Here is a 20,258-nt window from a genome sequence, read left to right on the forward strand (position 1 = left end):
TACTATATGAAAAAAAAATATATATATATATATATATTTACGATTTAAAAAAGTTATTTACTTTTTTTTTCCAATGTTCAGTTCACTGTGCAGTGATGAAGCGTTTCCCACGTAACTCAAAAACGATTCAATATTCTGTGATGAAATTTTTTGTGTGTATTTATGCATGTCATACTTACAATATTATGCAAGATCACTTCTCTACATTTGAGAGATTGTCTGATAAAATAAATGCATTTTTAAAAATGATCAAATATCAGTATTTCCTTCTGACATAAAATAAAAAATATATTATTTATTAAGGAATGTAGTTGAAAGAGCATGATATTGTAAACACGAGTTTCAGTAATAAAATAAAAGAGAGAGAAAATGAAAAAGTTAACAAGTTTATGAGTTATGAGGGAAACGCTTCATCACTTCACAGTAAATTGGCATCATTTTGAATTTTGAAAAAAAATATATAAATAATTTTTTAAAATCGTAAAAATATTTTTTTTTTTCATATAGCAGAAGGATAGTGTTTTACACATACCAATTTTCATTATTGTAAAAGATACAGTAATGGAGGAAAAAATGTTGAATATTTCCAAAAATTTTACTGCCGTAAGCCATAACTAACGCCTTAATTGCAGCTGCTTTAAAAAAAAGTCTTCTATAGTAGAAGAGGAAGTTTTTTACCTTGCTACTAATGGTTCCTCTAGACATATTGACATCATAGCCTATTCCCAGACTACCAAGAAAGTATATATAATTGATCCTACCATAAGGATTGAAAAGGGGAGTAGCCAGCCGGAGGATGTGAATCAAGAAATGATCAACATTTATCTGGCAACAGTTGACTACTTCAGAGTAAAATACCAGCTTGAAAACATTGAGGTGATTGGTCTTCTTATTGGAGCTCGTGGTGTGATTCCCAAGTCCTTTGAAAGCTTCAGGAAGACTTTTGAACTACCACAGACATTTACTACTGGCATCATAACTTCAGTTTTGACACGCTTTTGGAAATTTTGCGTCATCACATTCACTCTATTTTTTCTTCACTTCCTAATTCATATGTTTATTTTAATTTTCTGTCGAAAAATATTTATGTAAAACATTTAATACTGTAAAATTCATGTAGGAGAGTATACTGAGTCCTTCTGGACTACCTCCAATGGGAGGCAGTGAACAAAATTATATACTGTTCGCGTAGGCTTCCGTGGCTGGTGTACATGGTGTGTGGATAAGCTTCAGGGCTTCTACCGCGTTGTCTTGGTGTTATTGGCTGACGTTTCGACCGTTGTGTTGTGGTCATCTTCAGAGCAGTTGTTGGATAAGGAAATAGTCTGCCAGTACTTATATATATACTAGTCTCGATGGGGGGGAGTACTTGCTGTGATAAGTCGTAGGTTCTCCTTCTGGCATCTGATTGGTCCTACGTGGTCCAATCCGGTTGAGGTCTGTATGAAGGCCCTCATAAGGTCCGAAAGAGTGACCTTGAATATGAATACTCCCCTTCATACAGACCTCAACCGGATTGGACCACGTAGGACCAATCAGATGCCAGAAGGAGAACCTACGACCTATCACAGCAAGTACTCCCCCCCATCGAGACTACTATATATATAAGTACTAGCAGACTATTCCCTTATCCAACAACTGCTCTGAAGATGGCCACAACACAGCGGTCGAAACGTCAGCCAATAACACCAAGACAACGCGGTAGAAGCCCTGAAGCTTATCCACACACCAAAATTATATACTCCCTACATTGTTTATTATACCTGTTATTTTCAAGTGATTGTTAAATTAATAGCTGATTAATTTTTCTTCATCATATTATTGTAGTTGTAATCTCTTGGTAAAGGGGAAGAGAAGGCCTGATGACCTTATCTCTACTAGGTTAAATAAATATATATAGATAAATAAATGAATAAATAAATACATACTAATAATACTTATGAAATCAATAGTTGAAAATATTCTCATATCCGATTTTTTAATTAGTGATGACTTTTTTCTTCTTAAAGGATTCGATCTTTTAAATGTCGTTGTCAATAATAATGTTAATAGTAAGTTGCATTAATGGATTCGCATTTCTTAAATGTATATTTAAAAGTGTATAATATATGTGTAATGTTTTCCAGCATATTCTACTGATTTTGAGATTAACAGAAATTGAAAGATGCAGAATGACATCCTCGAACTGAATCCTCCGAACAAAAGCTGCAAATAATCTCTTACAATGACATTAACGTAAAAAAAGAACAAGGAAAATATTTTATTCCTAGTATACAAAAGAGAATATGAACTGTAACTAGGAACTGATAACAAAACATAAAATATATGCTGTTATCAATCTCAAAGTTTTTCATTCACGTAACTTTATTTATATTTAATAAAATATTTTTAAAACGTTTCTCTCTAAAATTTCTTATTTCCCCGTGAAATCTTGCAGAATTAAATAGCTGTTATTTCTTTCAGGCGCTTAAATTAGTTTAATTTATAGATAAAAAGAAAATATTGGAAGTTTCGTTCGAGCTGTGTATTTCAGTAAGCTCATTTTGGAAGTGAACGAGAAGACGATATTTCTAATGCATGGAGTGATAGGTCAGAGTCATCGATGTTTCGCTTCTGTAACGGCGTTTTTTAATCACTTCCAAGCAAAATTAATTAACCATGCCGGAATCGACTTCACAGACTTCGTGTTCCTTCAACTGAGATAGATTTTTTTTCGTAAAAACGAAATGTATTTAAGTAAATAATATGTTATATAAAATAAGCATTAATTAATAACAACATAAAAAAGTCAACACCGCGTATTAAACATAACACAACTGAGTTCTGTGAGTTTTGTGTCAATTCTTGTTCTATCTCCTAAATATCTAGAATTCATTTATTTTTTTCAAGTAAGTCGTATTGATCACGTTAGATGATTCTTATTTTTATCGAAGAAGTTTCCGGTTGGAGACATAATTAAACAGACAAATACATTCCATACTGTTCCTTTTTAATTTTAACTTGATTAAAAATAAAAGAAAAATTTTCGTATTTAAATAAGTGTCCATTTTATGTTATTTGTGAACATCAAGACATATTTCTACGTTGTTTTTAAAGACGTTTATTCAGTTCTATGAGGTTTTTAAAGACTGGCAATTCCAAAAAGATAATAATTGTAAGTGGAACATCTCAACCCTCACTATGGAAGGTCATGATCAGAATTTAGTGTTGTCAGTTGTCTTCATGTATTTCTCACAAAATAATGAAATGAAATCCTACCTTCCTGCTCAGAGATCTGCTATTTGGAGTTTTGGAGAAACATCGGCAGGTGAGTCCCTGAAAAGATAAAGAAGAGGTCAATTATTTGTATATAAATTGCTCCCAGTATTGCTTGTCAATAGTGTAATGCACTCTTAGACACAGAGAGAAGCTTCAGAATTTACAATACAAATGAACTGAAGGAAAACACAAAGAACACATGTCGATGAAGCCAACTGAAAAAAACCCGTTCAAATTTATCTCCAAAAGAGACTTTGCGATATACACCATGTTAGTAAATGATTGCTAGACTTTTAATTTGTTATTCCAAGTTAAGTACGCATTCAGCTTTAAGTCTCTCAGCAGTAGTGGGATAAGCGAGACAGCTTAGTATGATGAATTCTTACTTACTGTTATAATTCATAATCTGGAAACGCTATGCCCAAATATTTATCAAGGCCTGATAACTGATAATAAACACAGAGATATTAAATCATGTTAAAATTTGGAGAGTTAACATTATTTTTAATTTATCACTTATGTAATATGCCCCTTTACATGGCACAGTTGGTCAAGGAGCGATAGAACGATTCCCATACATTTTTCCCAATCCGTAATTCCCAGTGACAATTTTTCCCAATGTCTTTTCCCCACAGATATTTTTCTCAAACTACAATTTCCCAAGACTAAATTTTCCAATTCTTAAACTGGCCACTTTTCCCAAAAGTCATTTGCTTTTACATTCCCAAAAAATTCAAACAACATATAATTTTCCGAAATTATTTACTTAGAAATGAAAGATGATCAGTTACAAACAGAAGTTGTGGCCAATGGATCTTAGGTAATGCAGAGTTCTGTTACCTTCTTTGTACTGTAAAAGTTATCACCAGATAGTGCCATCTTATAACAATTTGGGAATTCTCCTAAATATTCTAAATTAATTGGTTCTGTAGGCAGTTCCCTTCTTCTAACACGGCATAAAGATTTCTTCAGATTTTCTCGATGTGTAACTGGCTTAAAATTTCCGATTCAACTCTTAGAAGTTCTGTAAGAAGAATTTGAATTGGGTGCTCAGTTGCAATTCTTTTCAGTCGTTGAGCCACCAATTCCGTATTGACCTTTTCTTGATTTGGAACATGAGAATGAATACTTTCTTCCAATATGGCAATTTGTTCTCCAACCCCTTGTGTAATTGCAGTAGCTCTGCAATCCTGTCTTCGAGAGCAATACCAGTAATCTTTGTCATTTTTGTCTCTCTTCTATAGTATGCTGTATGTGTCCATCAAGTAATAATTTCTTTACTCCTGCAGATAAAATTATAATCTGTGCCAAAATTATACTGGAATTTCGTATTACACTACACCTAAATACATTACCATGGATACTCACTACAATATGTAACTTACTTGAAAAAAAATGAATAATTTAACAGAAGTTTTGAATCATGGTGTAAATTACCTCATAAGGGCAAAGGTGTTATCCTGTATTCTGAGTGCCCCAAGGCAAATTCATGGATGTCATCAAAAGCAAATTGATCAATTTCAGAATACATTAATGCAATTAAAATGTCCAGCAATCTATCTGCGGTTAGATCTGTGCCCGGCAGAAGTTTCAACAAACCAGTTGTCGCCATCCCGGCTGCAACGAGACGGAAACTCTTGGTCACGTGTTGGGATTCTGTCGAAAAACGGAGCTGCTGCGCAACAATCGACACCATAAGGCCAGGACCGGTATTGCTGATGTCCTCAAGCGTCGTGGATGGGAAGTATACGAGGAGATCCACTGCGTTTCATCCTTAGATTCGAACAGAAGAGCAGATATTGTAGCCATCCACAGGACTAATCTAAGGGATTAATCCTTGATCCTACAATCCGGTTCGAGAGGGATGCCCTGCAGGCACAACACGTTGATAAGGAGAAGAAATCCATTTATGAGTCCTGCATCCCTTATCTAAGTGAGAAATATAACATTCCCACTAGTCAGTGGAATTGGTCTTTTGTTTGGTGCACGTGGCACACTTCCTAAATTCACATGTGATATTTTAAAGCACTCGGACTCCGAATTTTTGAAATTCAAAAAATTTTGTTCGATATTCTTAAGGCTTCAATCCAAATATTACATTACCATTTATATTTTGGCCATTGATGATTGTGTTGGGTTTGCATTTCTCTGAATTTTTTACTAAACAATTCCTGTCTTTCTAAATTATTCTATAGTGCTTTTATTCTGGATCTTTATGGTGACCCTCATTGAGGGCAGATTATTTTCTTTAAAAATTTATATATATATATATTGGGAAAATTGCCCATGGTACAAATTTTTTGGGAGAAATGGTCACTGGGATAATGCATGACTGGGACTATCAGATTGGGAAAAATGGTTTGGGAAAACTGCCCGGAAAGGGATAGAACGTTGTAAATTTCCAAGTAACATTCAGTACTAACGAAATTAACGAAGTAGTCCAAGCTGTATACGTATATGAATGTATATTTAGCATCGAGACTCCATCTCGTATTTCCCAGCATATTAGCTGTACATTTCCCTTATGCCTCAAGGCAGTTCTGTGACAAGAATCCGATTCATTACTAGTTACATAACCTTACTCTTGAAAAGTTGAAGTCTGTCGTAAACTGGCACAAATACGAAAATATTAAATATAACGCCAATATTATTATAAAATGACAAGACTTAGCTACTTTTTTTTTTCCACAAATTCATTCACAGACCCGTAAGTTATTACGAATGAGTTGAAGATACAGAGAGCTGTGGTTTCACAGAGTTGGTTTTCCCTCTTTTGAGGGGAGTAGCTTAGAAGCTGGATAAAGCCGCCTGGGTCTGTGCATCCTGGATACTTATCTCACTTGCTGCCACCAGGATGCGCTGCTCACTTTTTGACGTTATTTATATTGAAGAATCTTGAGTTGCAGTCTTTTCTATCCTTCCTCAAATTTGTTGCTTTTATATTGTGTATACTACCAAAATATAGTGTAAGCTGGTCCGAAATTTTAGAAACTAGAAACAAAAGTGTACGACTAGTATAAAACTCTTGTTTGTTCTGTGATGTAAGGACACAGTGTTGCAATTAATCTATTCCACGTAAGTGCTTATCTATATCTACAACATCAATAATTGTTTATGTATCCTTATTGTTAAAAAGTGGTGCTGCCCCTTTCCATTGGTGATTTCCAAGCGTTATAGAAAGGCTGAGATGAAATAATTGTTGGCTTTATGTTGATTGGTTTTATATTAATTGTCGTGGAAATAAAGTTAACAGCTCCTAGAATTGAGGAAAACGATGTTCAGTAGTAGTTTCGACGTTTTAATAGTAAAAGAAACAGTGTAGTTGTAATAAAGTACTACCTACACTTCATATATTATACTGAACAACTACTCTATTTCGAAGCATCCACTTACTCTCATTTAATAAGAAAGTTGTCATTTTGTATAAATCCCTAGTTTTTAATAGTTGAGCAGTTTGGAATTTTCCCATTGCCAATTGTCAAAATTAAAACACATTGTTTGCAAGAGTGGCTCTCTCTTCGTCTTCAGGTGAAAATCTAAAAGTCCGAACTGCTCAACTATTAAACAATTCACAGCTACTCTCTCCCCCCCTTCATTCAGATCAAACCTAGTCTTTTATTAATTTTTTGAATATGTGTATGCACACTTCACCGAACTTCATGTACTTGTACTGTTGTGTTTAGATTGCTTGGCCGGTCGTAACATTCAGAGCAGTAAACTAGTAAAGTCCATTTGATACTGACAAGGAAAAAAGGGGTGTATGGGTTAGTTCCTGTGCAGCTCCTGTAGAGTTCATTTCTTTTTCTTGTGCAAGTACATAGTATACTAACTATTGCACAAACATTAGTACCGTAATGGAACCAATAAATGCATTGCAGTTTAGTTTATTGCGAGTGGGAGAGTGAAAAGAAAAGAACTGCATTGTTTTAAGTACGGGTGTCTGGGTAGCAGTTAGTGGAAAAACTATGATCGCCCATGGAATGCAGATACGTGACCCAAGTTTTTCAGCATAGCTATAACTTACGTCAGCATGCACGCAGTTCTCTTCCTTCCCCCACTTGACCCATTGCATATTCTGAGAAACTGACTCACTCCACATCATCCCTGTACAAATGTTCGGGCATGACATCGGCCAAGCTATCTAAACACAACAGTAGGCGTATGTACTCCATTTCCACTTGTATTCTGAAAAGTAATCATCATTACTCTCCTGATGTATATTATCAATCAATCAATTAATCAATCAATCAATCGTTTATTAATGTCATGAGCAACGGTTTGTTGCAATAGACATAAAATATACTAAATTACAAGACACATAAAATAATATTTGACATAAAATATAAAAACAGATGAGTACAACAATACAAATGAAATACAATACTGGTAATAATAACAACAAATACTAATACTAATAATCAGGGAAAGGATTTATATGTAAATACATATTTACTTATAAAGCTAATATAATTTATATTTTGCATTATCTTTATGTTTCACAATGTGTAGGGTTGAAAAATCCTACTTTTATTTTCCATATTTTTCCATATTTTAGAGTTTAGTACATATTTTCGTTAATTTCCATATATTTTCCATATTTCATATAAAACAGTCCATATTATATTAGGTTTAACAATAAAACAAAACAAAATTCCATTAACTTTTAAAAATACATTTCAACAATAGAGATTTAAACACATGTTCAGTAATCCCTTTAACATCAGAGTTATTTGAAAATTAGCAGTCCTATCAACAATGGGAAAGTAAGTTACAAAACTGTATTAATTTAATTTAAAATTTTTAACAGACTTCAGTTGTGCAGCTCAACAGTTAAATGCCAGTCAGAGTACACATAGGTTCAGTTTTGTAAATCATACTATAAAGACGGTAAATATGCCAAAAGTACGTCATTCAGTCAATTTAAAATCAAAACTAACAAGTTACATTTCAGAATTTAAAGAAGATGGTTTATCAACTGACAATAAAATATTATTTTGTAATTTGTGTCAGTGTGCAGTATCATCTACACAAAAGTTCCTGGTGCAACAACACATTACAACTAGTAAACATCAGGCCAACAAACAACTAAATTCCAAGCAGAGACAATTGTTTTTAACACAACCAACAACATCGAATGTAAGATCTGAGTTTAACATCGACCTGTGCCGTTCTCTCATCTCTGCTGATATTCCTCTCTACAAACTAAAGAATGAGGTCTTCAGGGAATTCCTTGAAAAATATACTCAACATACAATCCCGGATGAGTCAACACTTAGGAAGACGTATGCTCCATCCATCTACGATGAGACAATACAGAAGATAAGAGATGAAATTAAAGATAGTTCAATTTGGGTTTCCATTGATGAGACTCCCAACAAAGAAGGTAGACTTGTTGGTAATGTAGTTATCGGTTTGTTAAGTGAACAATATTCTGAACGAATTCTTTTACATTGTGATGTTCTAGAAAAGTGCAATAACAAAACTATAGTTAAACTGTTCAACGAAGCTATGGGTATCCTGTGGCCAAAGGGTATTATGTACGATAATGTGTTATTCTTTATTAGCGATGCTGCCCCTTATATGGTCAAAGCTGGACAAGCATTATCTGTTGTATATCCTAAATTGACTCATTTTACTTGTGTGGCGCATGCATTTCATCGTGTGGCAGAAGTGGTCAGAGACAATTTCCCTAAAGTAGATTTGTTGATTTCATCAGTGAAAAAAGTATTTCTCAAAGCTCCCAGTAGAGTTAACGTGTTGAAAGAAATGTACCCTGAAATTCCATTGCCACCAAAGCCAATTTTAACTAGATGGGGTACATGGCTAGAAGCAGTTGAATATTATGCCGAACATATAGACTCTATTAACAATGTTCTCCTTGCATTGGACTCTGAAGATGCAGTCTCAATTGATACTGCGAAAACAGTTACCTGTGACATAAGTGTGAAGAATGACTTAGCTCACATTCAGCATACATTTTCATGCATCATAAAAACGCTCAAAAGTCTCCAAAATAGGCACCTTTCACTATCTGAAAGTTTTGAAATTATAAATAGTACTGTGGAACAACTGAATCGTGGTAGAGGTAAAGTTGCAGATGCAGTAAGAGCTAAGGTGGACACTGTACTTTCAAAAAACCCTGGATATGAAGAACTACAAAAGGTTGTTGCTGTGATGAGTGGTGAATCAACAGTGAAGATTAACTTGGACTTATCCCCAGCAGACATTGTGAAATTGAATTATGTACCAGTTACTTCTTGTGACGTCGAACGCTCTTTTAGTCAGTATAAATCTATCCTCAGAGACAATAGAAGAAGATTCACTTTTCAGCACTTGAAAGAAATGTTTGTAACCTATTGTTATGGTAACAGACAATAAAAATTGTGTTTTGTTGAAACTACATTGGAAGATAAGGTACGTCCATTATATTTTTTGTTTAGTTTGATTAAAATGTACCAATATTTAACGTACATAGTCATTTTTTTATAATTTTAAGTCCATATTTAATTCCATATTTTGGTAAATATCCATATTTAATTCCATATTTTGGTAAAAATAACTACATATATATTTACATATTTCATATATTTTTAGTCCATATAAATCCGTTCCCTGCTAATAATAATCGTAATAATACTGAGCAATGCAGCTTATAAATTTAGAATACATTTACAGTGGAACCAAGAAATTCACTAATACTATAGAATGCATGGTTGATTAACTAGTTATGTAAAATAGATTTAAATTGTATATAACTTGCATCGTGTGTCTTTTGTGGTAACTTATTAAACAATGTTATAGCAATAGAATTGAACTTACTTAATGTACTGTAACTCTAGGTTCTGAAAGACAATAATTGTACCTTGTATTATAGTGAGAACTTCTGTTTTAGGGTGATAAGTATTAAGGCTTTTTTAATTTTCATTAGACATTGGAATATATATAAATTTATGACAGTTAAAATTTTTTCTTGAATAAATAGTGGTCTACAGTGAGCGTCATATGTAGACCCTTTAAAATGCGTATATATATTTTTTATAAGCCTTCATGGGCTTTTTACTATCTCAAGTCACCGTCTGTTAGGTCTTCCTGAATTTCTTTGGGCTCGTAATTGAAACTTCGGCGCGGAATTCGTGAGTTGCCCATTCGTAGCACGTGGTTTTTCGACCTGTTTCTGTAATCGTCTATATGGTCCAGAACGGGTAAAATTTATTATTCTTCCTGTACGCCTAATGCATAATAATAATAATAATAATAATAATAATAATAATAATAATAATAATAATAATATTCTTCGCCAAGACTTATTAAAAGACATTAAAGAATCAAACCAATTCAGAGAATTTGGAGAATAATACACTGGCCAAATAAGAGAAATAAGCCAAGAAAAAGGCCTAAATGTGAACTATTACAGCAAACATATTCTTCAGTAATACGTGCTTAGCCAACATAGATTATACCGAGAATCTGAAGAAACAATAGACCATAAGATGTTAGTATTGACTTAAGTATCTTATTAACATATAAAAGTATGTCAAATAATACATAATAAAATGAAGGGAAAAATGAACAAATAGTAGATGAAAACTGGTATCTGCATGATCCATGCATGATCCAAAACCTATCACTATGACAACTAGTCAATGTGGAACGTGAATGCTGTCATCACACCCATTTTCATTGGTGCTGCAGAGAATTTTACAAAAATTGTCCACTATATAATTTTCTGTCCCGCGCCGTGGCGTCGTAGTCTAAGGCATCCTGCCTAGGACTCGCGTTACGGAATGCGCGCTGGTTCGAGCCATCATGGGGGAAGAAATTTTCTCATGAAATTTCGGCCAGTGTATGGGACCGGTGCCCACCCAGCATCGTGATGCACTTGGGGAGCTACGATAGGTAACGAAATCCGGTTACGAAAGCCAGCTATAACGGCTGGGGAGATCATCGTGCTAACCACACGATACCTCCATTCTGGTTGGATGATCGTCCACCTCTGCTTCGGCATGTGAGCGTGAGGCCAGTAGCCGGCTGGTCGGTCTAGGTCCTTCACGAGCTCTAGCGCCACGTATTATTATATAACTTTGTACAGTACAGTGGCACCAGATTTTAATATATTTTAGAGAACAACAATTTTAAGTACAGCTCACATCATGTACAAAATACTCGTCTAGAGACGGACTATTTCTTCATAGCAGTAACCCTAATAACGTGGTTGTTTCTCTGCCATCATTTTTTTAAATAATGCTTATTTACGACCTCTACTATAACAAAAAATAATTCACGTTGGAGCGTAACATTGGTAGTTAGATGTCAATAAGTCAGTATATGTAGGTAAAAGATAGACAAAAGATATATATCCAAATTAAAGAGTAAATACAGGGTCCTCTATCTAGCTATAATTTATTTTATCTCAAATGGCACGTAATTACTCAAGACATGCAACAATTCCCACTCACTTCCATTTTCAATCATTTGTCACGTCCAAAGTACAGTAGATGGATATATATATATATATATATATATATATATATATATATATATATATATATATATATATATTGAGAGTGAAATACGTGAGTAAACACGAACTATTCTATCACAGGTAACTTTTATACAAACATAAACAAATTTCCCATTAAAGCACTATTTATATAGATCATTAATTCTGTACAATTGTTACTTAACAAAACAATCATCCTCTGCGTGGCTGAATAATCAGACCTCCAGCCTGTCACGCAGTCGGTCCGGGTTCGAATCCCGGTCAGGCCTGGAATTTTTCATTGAAAAATGCATAGTAATATCTGTGGCGGACAAGGTCGCAGTTGAGGTTTTTCTAGGGGTTCTCCCTTTTCCCCTTATTAGGCATCTACATCATTCCGTCAACATTTCTCCATTTCGTCATCATTCATAGCATTCCCAGGACGCCGGTTTGCGACGGAGGTGGAGGTGTAGGGACGAGTAGCGTGGCTTCCTCGAAACCTGGTTACACAGCGAACCTTAGTGTAGTCAGCTGGTGTGAGTTTGGGAATGCGTCGAGGTTGACGGCTAGCGCTATAGATCATAAAGAGTCGCAGTGCTGGGTCATAGTGCCCCCTCCCTAAAATTCAATTCCATTCCATAAGACAATCCTTAAGCTTTGATTAAGAAAGCAGATTATGTATTAAATTAAAATATTCAAAATTCTGTAATATTTGCAGCAAACCAACGTTTTGAAATAGGAACAGTATATACGTTATTATTATTATTATTATTATTATTATTATTACTATTATCATTATTATTTTTATCAATATTATTTAAGAGAGAAGTTTTGTCTTATATAGGCTGACATTCTTATTGAATTTGGAATATTTCCAAGAAGTTAGTTCGAATAACTAAAATGTGTCTCACTGTAACGTACAGCAGAGTCCGTATAGGCTAGTTTCTTTCTCACGCTTTTCCAATTCACTGCGGGATAAAGCAAGGAGATGCACCATCACTTTTACTTCCTAACTTCGCTCTAGAATATGCCATTAGGAATGTCCAGGAAACCAGAGAAGGTTTGGAAATGAACGGGTTACATCACCTGCTTCTTTATGCGGAAGACGTGACTACGTTAAGATGAAATCCATGAACTATTAGGGAAAACGCGCGAATTTTACATGAAGCAAGTAAGGAGATAGGTTTGGAAATAAACCCCGAGAGAACAAAGTATAGATATGATTATATCTCGTGATCAGAACATAGTATGAAATGGAAATATAAAAATTGGAAATTTATCCTTTGGAAAGGTGGAAAAGTTCAAGTATCTTGGAGCAACAGTAACAAATATAAATGACACTCGGGAGAAAATTAAACACAGAATAAATATGGGAAATGCCTATTATTATTCGGTTGAGAAGATTTTATCATCTAGTCTGCTGTCAAAAATTCTTTAAGTTAGAATTTATAAAACAGTTATATTACCGGCTGTTCTGTATGGTTATGAAACTTCTACTCTCACTTTCAGAAAGGAACAGAAGATAATAATGTTCAAGAATAAGGTGCTTATAAAAATATTTGGGGCTAAGAGGGGTGAAGTTACAGGAGAATGGAGAAAGTCACACAACGCAGAACTGCACGTATTGCATTGCTCATCTAGCATAATTAGGAATATTAAATCCAGATGTTTGAAATGGGCAGGGCATGTATCACATATGAGTGAATCCAGAAATGCACATGGAGTTTTAGTAGGAAGATCTGAAGGAAAAAGACCTTTGAAAAGACCGAGACGTAAATGGGAGGATAATATTAACGTGGAATTGAGTGAGGTGGGATATGTGGTAGGAACAGAATTAATCTTGCTCGGGATAGGGACCGATGGTGAGCTTATGTGAGGGCGGCAATGAACTTTCGGGTTCCTTAAAAGCCACAAGTAAGCATTATCAATAATAATAATAATAATAATAATAATAATAATAATAATAATAATTATTATTATTATTATTATTATTATTATTATTATTATTATTATTATTATTATTATTATTATTATTATTATTATTATTATTTGTTTGTTTGTGTATTGTGCTGAACTATAATTGGCCTCTGGCTGTTGTTCAGCACAAACATATTAATAATAAATAAAAAAATAAATTATTATTATTATTATCACCATAACCATCGTATCCGTTAAAATATAGTAACTCTCTTTACCCAAGTTTGCCAACATGATGATATATCTCATTCATTTATGAATTTTTAGCCCAGAAACACATGAAATGTATGTAAGTACTCAAAAATTATAAAAACGGAAATAATAATTTACGGCTATAAAATCTCAGTCATATTTTTTCCCTCTGCAGCGATTGCAATTACCGCAACAGAAATGCATTTTAAATGGCTGCGCAACAGCCACCTCATTACATTAACGGGTTAACTAGGCGTCGCAACAGATAGTTGGCTCGGACTACTTGATCGTAATGCATACCGCGCGATCAATTTACCGTTTAATTTATTGAAATCCTACTCATAATGTTGGAAGCCCTACTGGACGTACGATTACTGACTGCATTGCCATCTGTTAGCAGTGTGGCGAACTATCACAGATGGGTACCGTTGGATCGAACTCCGAATTACATTGATTCTGCTGTTTTGAGTGTGTTATTAATGTTGGTTTTAATTTATAAATTTATCGTTTACACAATTACAATACATTTCTATAACGTGCAGAAAGAAAAATGGAAGCTTCAAATGGCTGAGAAATATTATGTTTAATATTCCACGGACTTGTGGAGGTGTAACTTCAAATATCGTCGTTGTTCCTGCATTAACTCCTATGTGCAAAATATAACATTTTTCAGTAGGAAGAAAAAACACATTTATTCATCCTATGGCAGCCGTACATAGGAGACTGTGAATTCTTACATTTTCGAAACAAAGAAATATAATTACATATAGGAGATTTTATTATTTGCTGTATCACTATTTAAGCTATTTAAAAGAGCAAAAAACTGAAAATCGATTAATATGTCACACAGAAGTTATTGCAGGAACAACGATGATATATTACCACCATCACCAACAAAAACAACAACCACCTCGTCTTTATTGTAAACAATACGAACACCAATAAAAATGACGACAAACGACTGAATCTGATCATTCACTCTGGTTCCAGCTTCAAATATATATTAAATTGTGAAATTTGATTTTCGAGAACAGCCTCTTACAGTACTCCCTGAGTAGGACGAATCTTTTTAATTTTGTCGCGTAAATTGCATTATTATTATTATTATTATTATTATTATTATTATTATTATTATTATTATTATTAATGACAATCATTATGTATACATCCAGAATTGTATTACGAACTATTATCAGAATAAAATTCCAATTTTTAGCCATTATTAAATTATAATCTAGTATAAGGCAGTACATCTCACTTGATATGTGCCAAAGGAATAAAAACTGTTTGCATACATCTGAAGTCTGATTAATGTAATGTTACTAGTCAGTGATGTATGCATTGGAGGGGGAAAGGAACTGGCCACCCTATTGCATTATCTCTGACTTAGTTGTCTTATTAGTGATGCCTTTTTGGTGACATTTCTGAGGTTCCAACCTGTGTTTGGACAGTGGAGTAAACAACAACAATCAATTAATTTTACTTAATATAGAATAAAATATTCGTAATAAATATCTTAATATTCGATTCCTTATTCTCTAGACTCCTCTTCTTACATGGTTCTATATCTTATCAAAGAAAATCAATATTCATTGTTTTATTTGCTCACTGTAATAAAATTTATATTGCATAGAACAATCTGGGCTCTAAATTAAAACGATTTTTTTTCTTATCCCTTCATTAAAGATTTCACAGGAATGTGATTAACTTAATATGGATATAAATTACATAGGGTTGCGAAATTAAATTTTGTTTCAAGGCTTTTAATATCGAAGGCTGATTTTGACTAATTGTTGGTTCTGCTGAAGGATCTGAAGTCAGATTTTGCCAATCAGGCATTGAAAAAAATTATAATGACTTGAAGAATTACCATATTTATAGTTCCAATCATGCAATATTAACACATTTACATAAATCAAGTAAACTTCGAAAATGTTTATACAGTAAACAAAATCAAATATCATTATCTTATTCATATTCATAATTTAGGTTCAATTCATTCCAAGTCTCATGGAGACACTTCATTTTCCAATACCGCTTTCTCTTCATTTGAAGTCCTGTTTTCGAGATTGTCTTCTATGCTGAAGCTCCACATTGTCTCTTATATATAACAAAAAAGAAGCTTTTCCGTAAAATTTCCCTATAAGAAATTATTCTTGCCTTTATTTATTCAGGAGCACACTCATGCGTTTTCGAAACATACTTATGACTCACTCTCTGTATATGTATGTATGTATGTATGTATGTATGTATGTATGTATGTATGTATGCATGCATATATATATATTTACTTATTTTATTTAGTTCTTATTTACATACATACTTAATTTTTTACTTACGTACTATTTACTTACGTCCTATTTGTCTGTCTGTCTGTCTGTTTAGTTATTCATTTGTTTAAGAAAATTGACCTTAAAGCAGTACCTTGTGGCATGCCTGAACTTCAATTTTTAACTTTATTGAAATGATTATGAATATCAGTTATTTATGTTCTATTATTTCAATATGCTTTTAATAAATTTAACACAATTGCATTAATACCTATGTCTTCTAATTTATTTAAAAATTTGGTATCCGCAACTGTATCGAAAGCTTTTCTCTAATTAAAAAATACACAATATTTATTTAACTCATCAAACACTTTTACAATCCTCCAAGTAGCATTATGAAAGCATCACTTTTACACAATTTAGCTCGAAAATCAAACTGAATTTCAGATTAATAAATTATCTCGATAGAGAAGATAATTTATCTGTTTTAATATATCTTTTCGTAACTACTCGAAGACAAAGAAGCAGTCCACACCTGTGGAGTAACTGTTAGCGCGTCTGGCCACGAAACCAGGTGGCCCAGGTTCGATTCCCGGTCGGACAAGTTACCTGGTTGAGGTTTTCACCGGGCTTTTCCAATATGAGCAAATGCTGGGTAACTTTCGATGCTGGACTTCGGACTCATCTCACCGGTATTATCACCTTCATCTCATTCATAGGCTAAATAGCATAAGAGGTTGATAAAGTGTCGTAAAAATAACCTACTAACCTAACAAGGAAGCAATGATATTGGTCTATAATTATTCAGATTGTTGTATCACCGGATATGTACTGGAACAATTACAACATTCATTAGGCAATTTTTAAATACTCCTTGAGAAAAATAAATTAAAAACTCAAGCATGGAGTTTCAATACATTCATAGCAATAATGCGAGTAATACCATCTATACCAGGAGAGGCATTATTTTTAGTTTGTTTATGGTTATGTTAACTCCTTTCTGAGTTACAGGAAATAGAAACATGGAAGAAGGCAGAGCATTTTTATCATTGCAATCAGTATGAATTGGTTTTATATACATTTTAGATACTATATCAGATCCAATCTTTGTGAAGAATGAAGTGAATTAATTTGCGGCATGTTTATTTCAAGTAATTGTTCTACCATCTTTGTTTATGATTTGTCAAACTGATATGTTCCTATTTATTCCAACATCAGAGGTTTCATTAATGATTTTCCAAAAATAAAATTGGGTCCATTTAGATTATTCTTAAACATCCCGAATAATAATTAATTTTCATATTCCTAATAACACTGCTTAACATATTTTTGTAAATGCTGAACTTATTCTGCAAATCTATATTAAATGCATTTTTTTGCAAGTTTATCCGTAGTATGAATTGATTCCATACCAGAAGTGATCCATGGTTTGATTTTCTTAGTTTATAATAATATTTTATTCATAATTTGATTGTTGGTATGGTTTTAATTTTATTACTTAACATTTCCTAAAACATTTTTTTTTTTTAGAATTTTGGCAAAATTACGTACTGATTCCCAAGATTCTTTTCTTATATCACAGTCTAACCCTTTTAGTATTATTCTGGAGGTGTTCAACATCAGAATATTTAGATTTGTTGGAGACATCGAAGATAGCAAAAGTTATAAAATGAAATGTAACATCAACACAATAAACACCTGGTTAAAACTTCCACGAATTATTATTTACTTTAAAAATTAATATGAGTATGTAATCACGACAAGGATGTGTTAATGGTCCAGTAATAGTACTAAAAAATCCATATTCATGCATAATATTCATCTACATTGTGCAAACTATTTTGTGGTTTTACAAGTATAGTGAGTAAGCAGAGAAACATAGTGAATCTCCAGTGATTTATATTGTTGTTTATTGTTGTTGTTTATTGTTAATAAAATAACATTGACAGAAATACAATCTTAGTTCTTCCCTGAAGGAGTAAAAAACTCGTGCTCAGGGAGATATCTAAACACAAAGATAAACACAAAGATAATTTTTTGACACAAACTGGGTCAAGAAAAAAAATTACAGGATTAAATTAAATTTAAAAATACAATTTCAATTTTAACAATTTAAGTCGTACAAATACATATACATATTAAATCAATATATATTCTTTAAAAATTAAATTCCTAACGCTATTTTTGAAATTCCTGATACTAAAATTTTGCAAATCTGGATATTTATGAATTATTTTATTGTATAACCTTGGACCAAAGTAGGTACCATGGCTCAGAGCTGTGCTTGTGAAACACTTTGGTTCCTCTAGTTGTATAAAATCCGATCTTTTAGTTCCATATTTATGATGATACAATTTGAATTTATTACGGTTTTTATGTATGAAGATTAATAAGGCAATATAATAAATTTGTTTAATTTTCAAAACATTAAAATCAGTGAACAAAAGCTCGGATGAGTAATCAATTGGTTTATTAAGACATATTTTAATTATTCTTTTCTGAATAAGTATTAGTGGAGTGAGATTAGAATTACAAGCATTTCCCCACCCTAAAATTCCATACTGGAGAATGGATTGAAATAAAGCTAAATAAATGAGACGTAAAATATTAACTGGTAAATATGACCGAAGTATAACAAAGATATAAATTGTTTTACGTAATCTATTGTATAAATATGTAATATATTTGTTCCATCGTAAGTGTTGGTCGATCGTAATGCCTAAATACTTAACTTCTGAGGATTCGGTTAATATGGGACAATCACAATTTTGAGAAGAACAATCTGAATGATGAATTTTGAGCCTAAAGGAAGATTGAGGAGATTGAAGACCACTGGACCTTAGTGAAAATGGAACAACAGTTGTTTTGGATGTGTTTAAGGAAAGAGCGTTTGAATCAAACCACTCTTTAATTACCTGTAATCCATTATTCGCATTAATATAAGTGCCTTCCCAAGATTGTTCACCAAAAAGAATTACGGTATCATCCGCATATGAATATATAACCCCATTATATTTGCGTAAATCTGTTAATAACAAATCATTTATATATTTTTATTTTATTTATATTGGGTATGCAGTGTGTTGTAGTGGAAACCAGTGAGCTTAGAAGTAAATTCTGAGAGTTATAGTGGCAGAGAAATGAGATAGCCTAGATTTATAGTGAACGGGTGTGAGTTATAGTGAACGTCCTAAATTGCTTGTAATGGGGTCTAGGCTAGCGATTTGAGGTTAATATAGTAAGTACAATTCTACGGAATAATAAGGGTGTAATTGATGTTTTGTTATTTGAAATTTTGTATCAGTGAATAAGTGTGTTGTGTCAGTGAAGTTCTACGGTTTAAAGTGGTAGTGCAATGTTTTTGAACTGTTAATGAAAACAGGATAGTGTCAGTGAAATGTTTCATAGTTCCAGTGCATTGATAGCGAAATGAGTGTAGTGCTGAAAGGTACTTGTGCATGTATATACATATCATATATACTCGTGATTTTAAGTTCGAACTTAGGGTTAAGATATAAATTAGATTTACTTTAATTAACTATGTTATATGAAGTGATTAATTTAATTTAGGATGCTCCTTGTTAATATTATTATATATTGCAACTATTACTTTATTATTAATATTTTGAATTTATTATTAATTGTAATTATTGAGTGTAATTAGTTACCACTGCCACCGGGTATTTACCCATTTGCAGTGTGAATACATACATACACACACACGCGCACGTGCACACATACATACATACATACATACATACATACATACATACATACATACATACATACATACATACATACATACATACATACATACATACATACATACATACATACATACATACATACATACTGCCATTGTTATTAAGATTGGTTTGTAGAATTTGAATATTATTTCTCCAAACAATAAAATGAGTGTTAACATTTTTATATTTCAGCAGAAATTGTTTATGCAACAATCGTGGCTAATCGTGGTTAGCCAAGTGCAACAATTAGGGGATGTGTAATTTTCAGGACGAACTACTAATTGATTACTTATTATGAAACTAAAATCTTCTGAATTTATGTAAATAATAAAGATA

General features: G+C 32.9%; 1 long non-coding RNA gene across 1 annotated transcript in view; it reads right to left on the reverse strand.

The window, feature by feature from the left end:
• The window catches only part of LOC138709343 (uncharacterized), a 445,573-nt gene that overhangs the window by 290,817 nt on the left and 134,498 nt on the right, over positions 1-20,258 (reverse strand). Inside the window, exon 2 of the long non-coding RNA XR_011334915.1 lies at positions 3,259-3,315. This is a non-coding gene — a long non-coding RNA (uncharacterized lncRNA). The remainder of the gene's footprint in view (positions 1-3,258; positions 3,316-20,258) is intronic.

The sequence above is a fragment of the Periplaneta americana genome, chromosome 1 (assembly GCF_040183065.1).
Source record: "Periplaneta americana isolate PAMFEO1 chromosome 1, P.americana_PAMFEO1_priV1, whole genome shotgun sequence".
Classification (NCBI taxonomy): Eukaryota; Metazoa; Arthropoda; class Insecta; order Blattodea; family Blattidae; genus Periplaneta; species Periplaneta americana.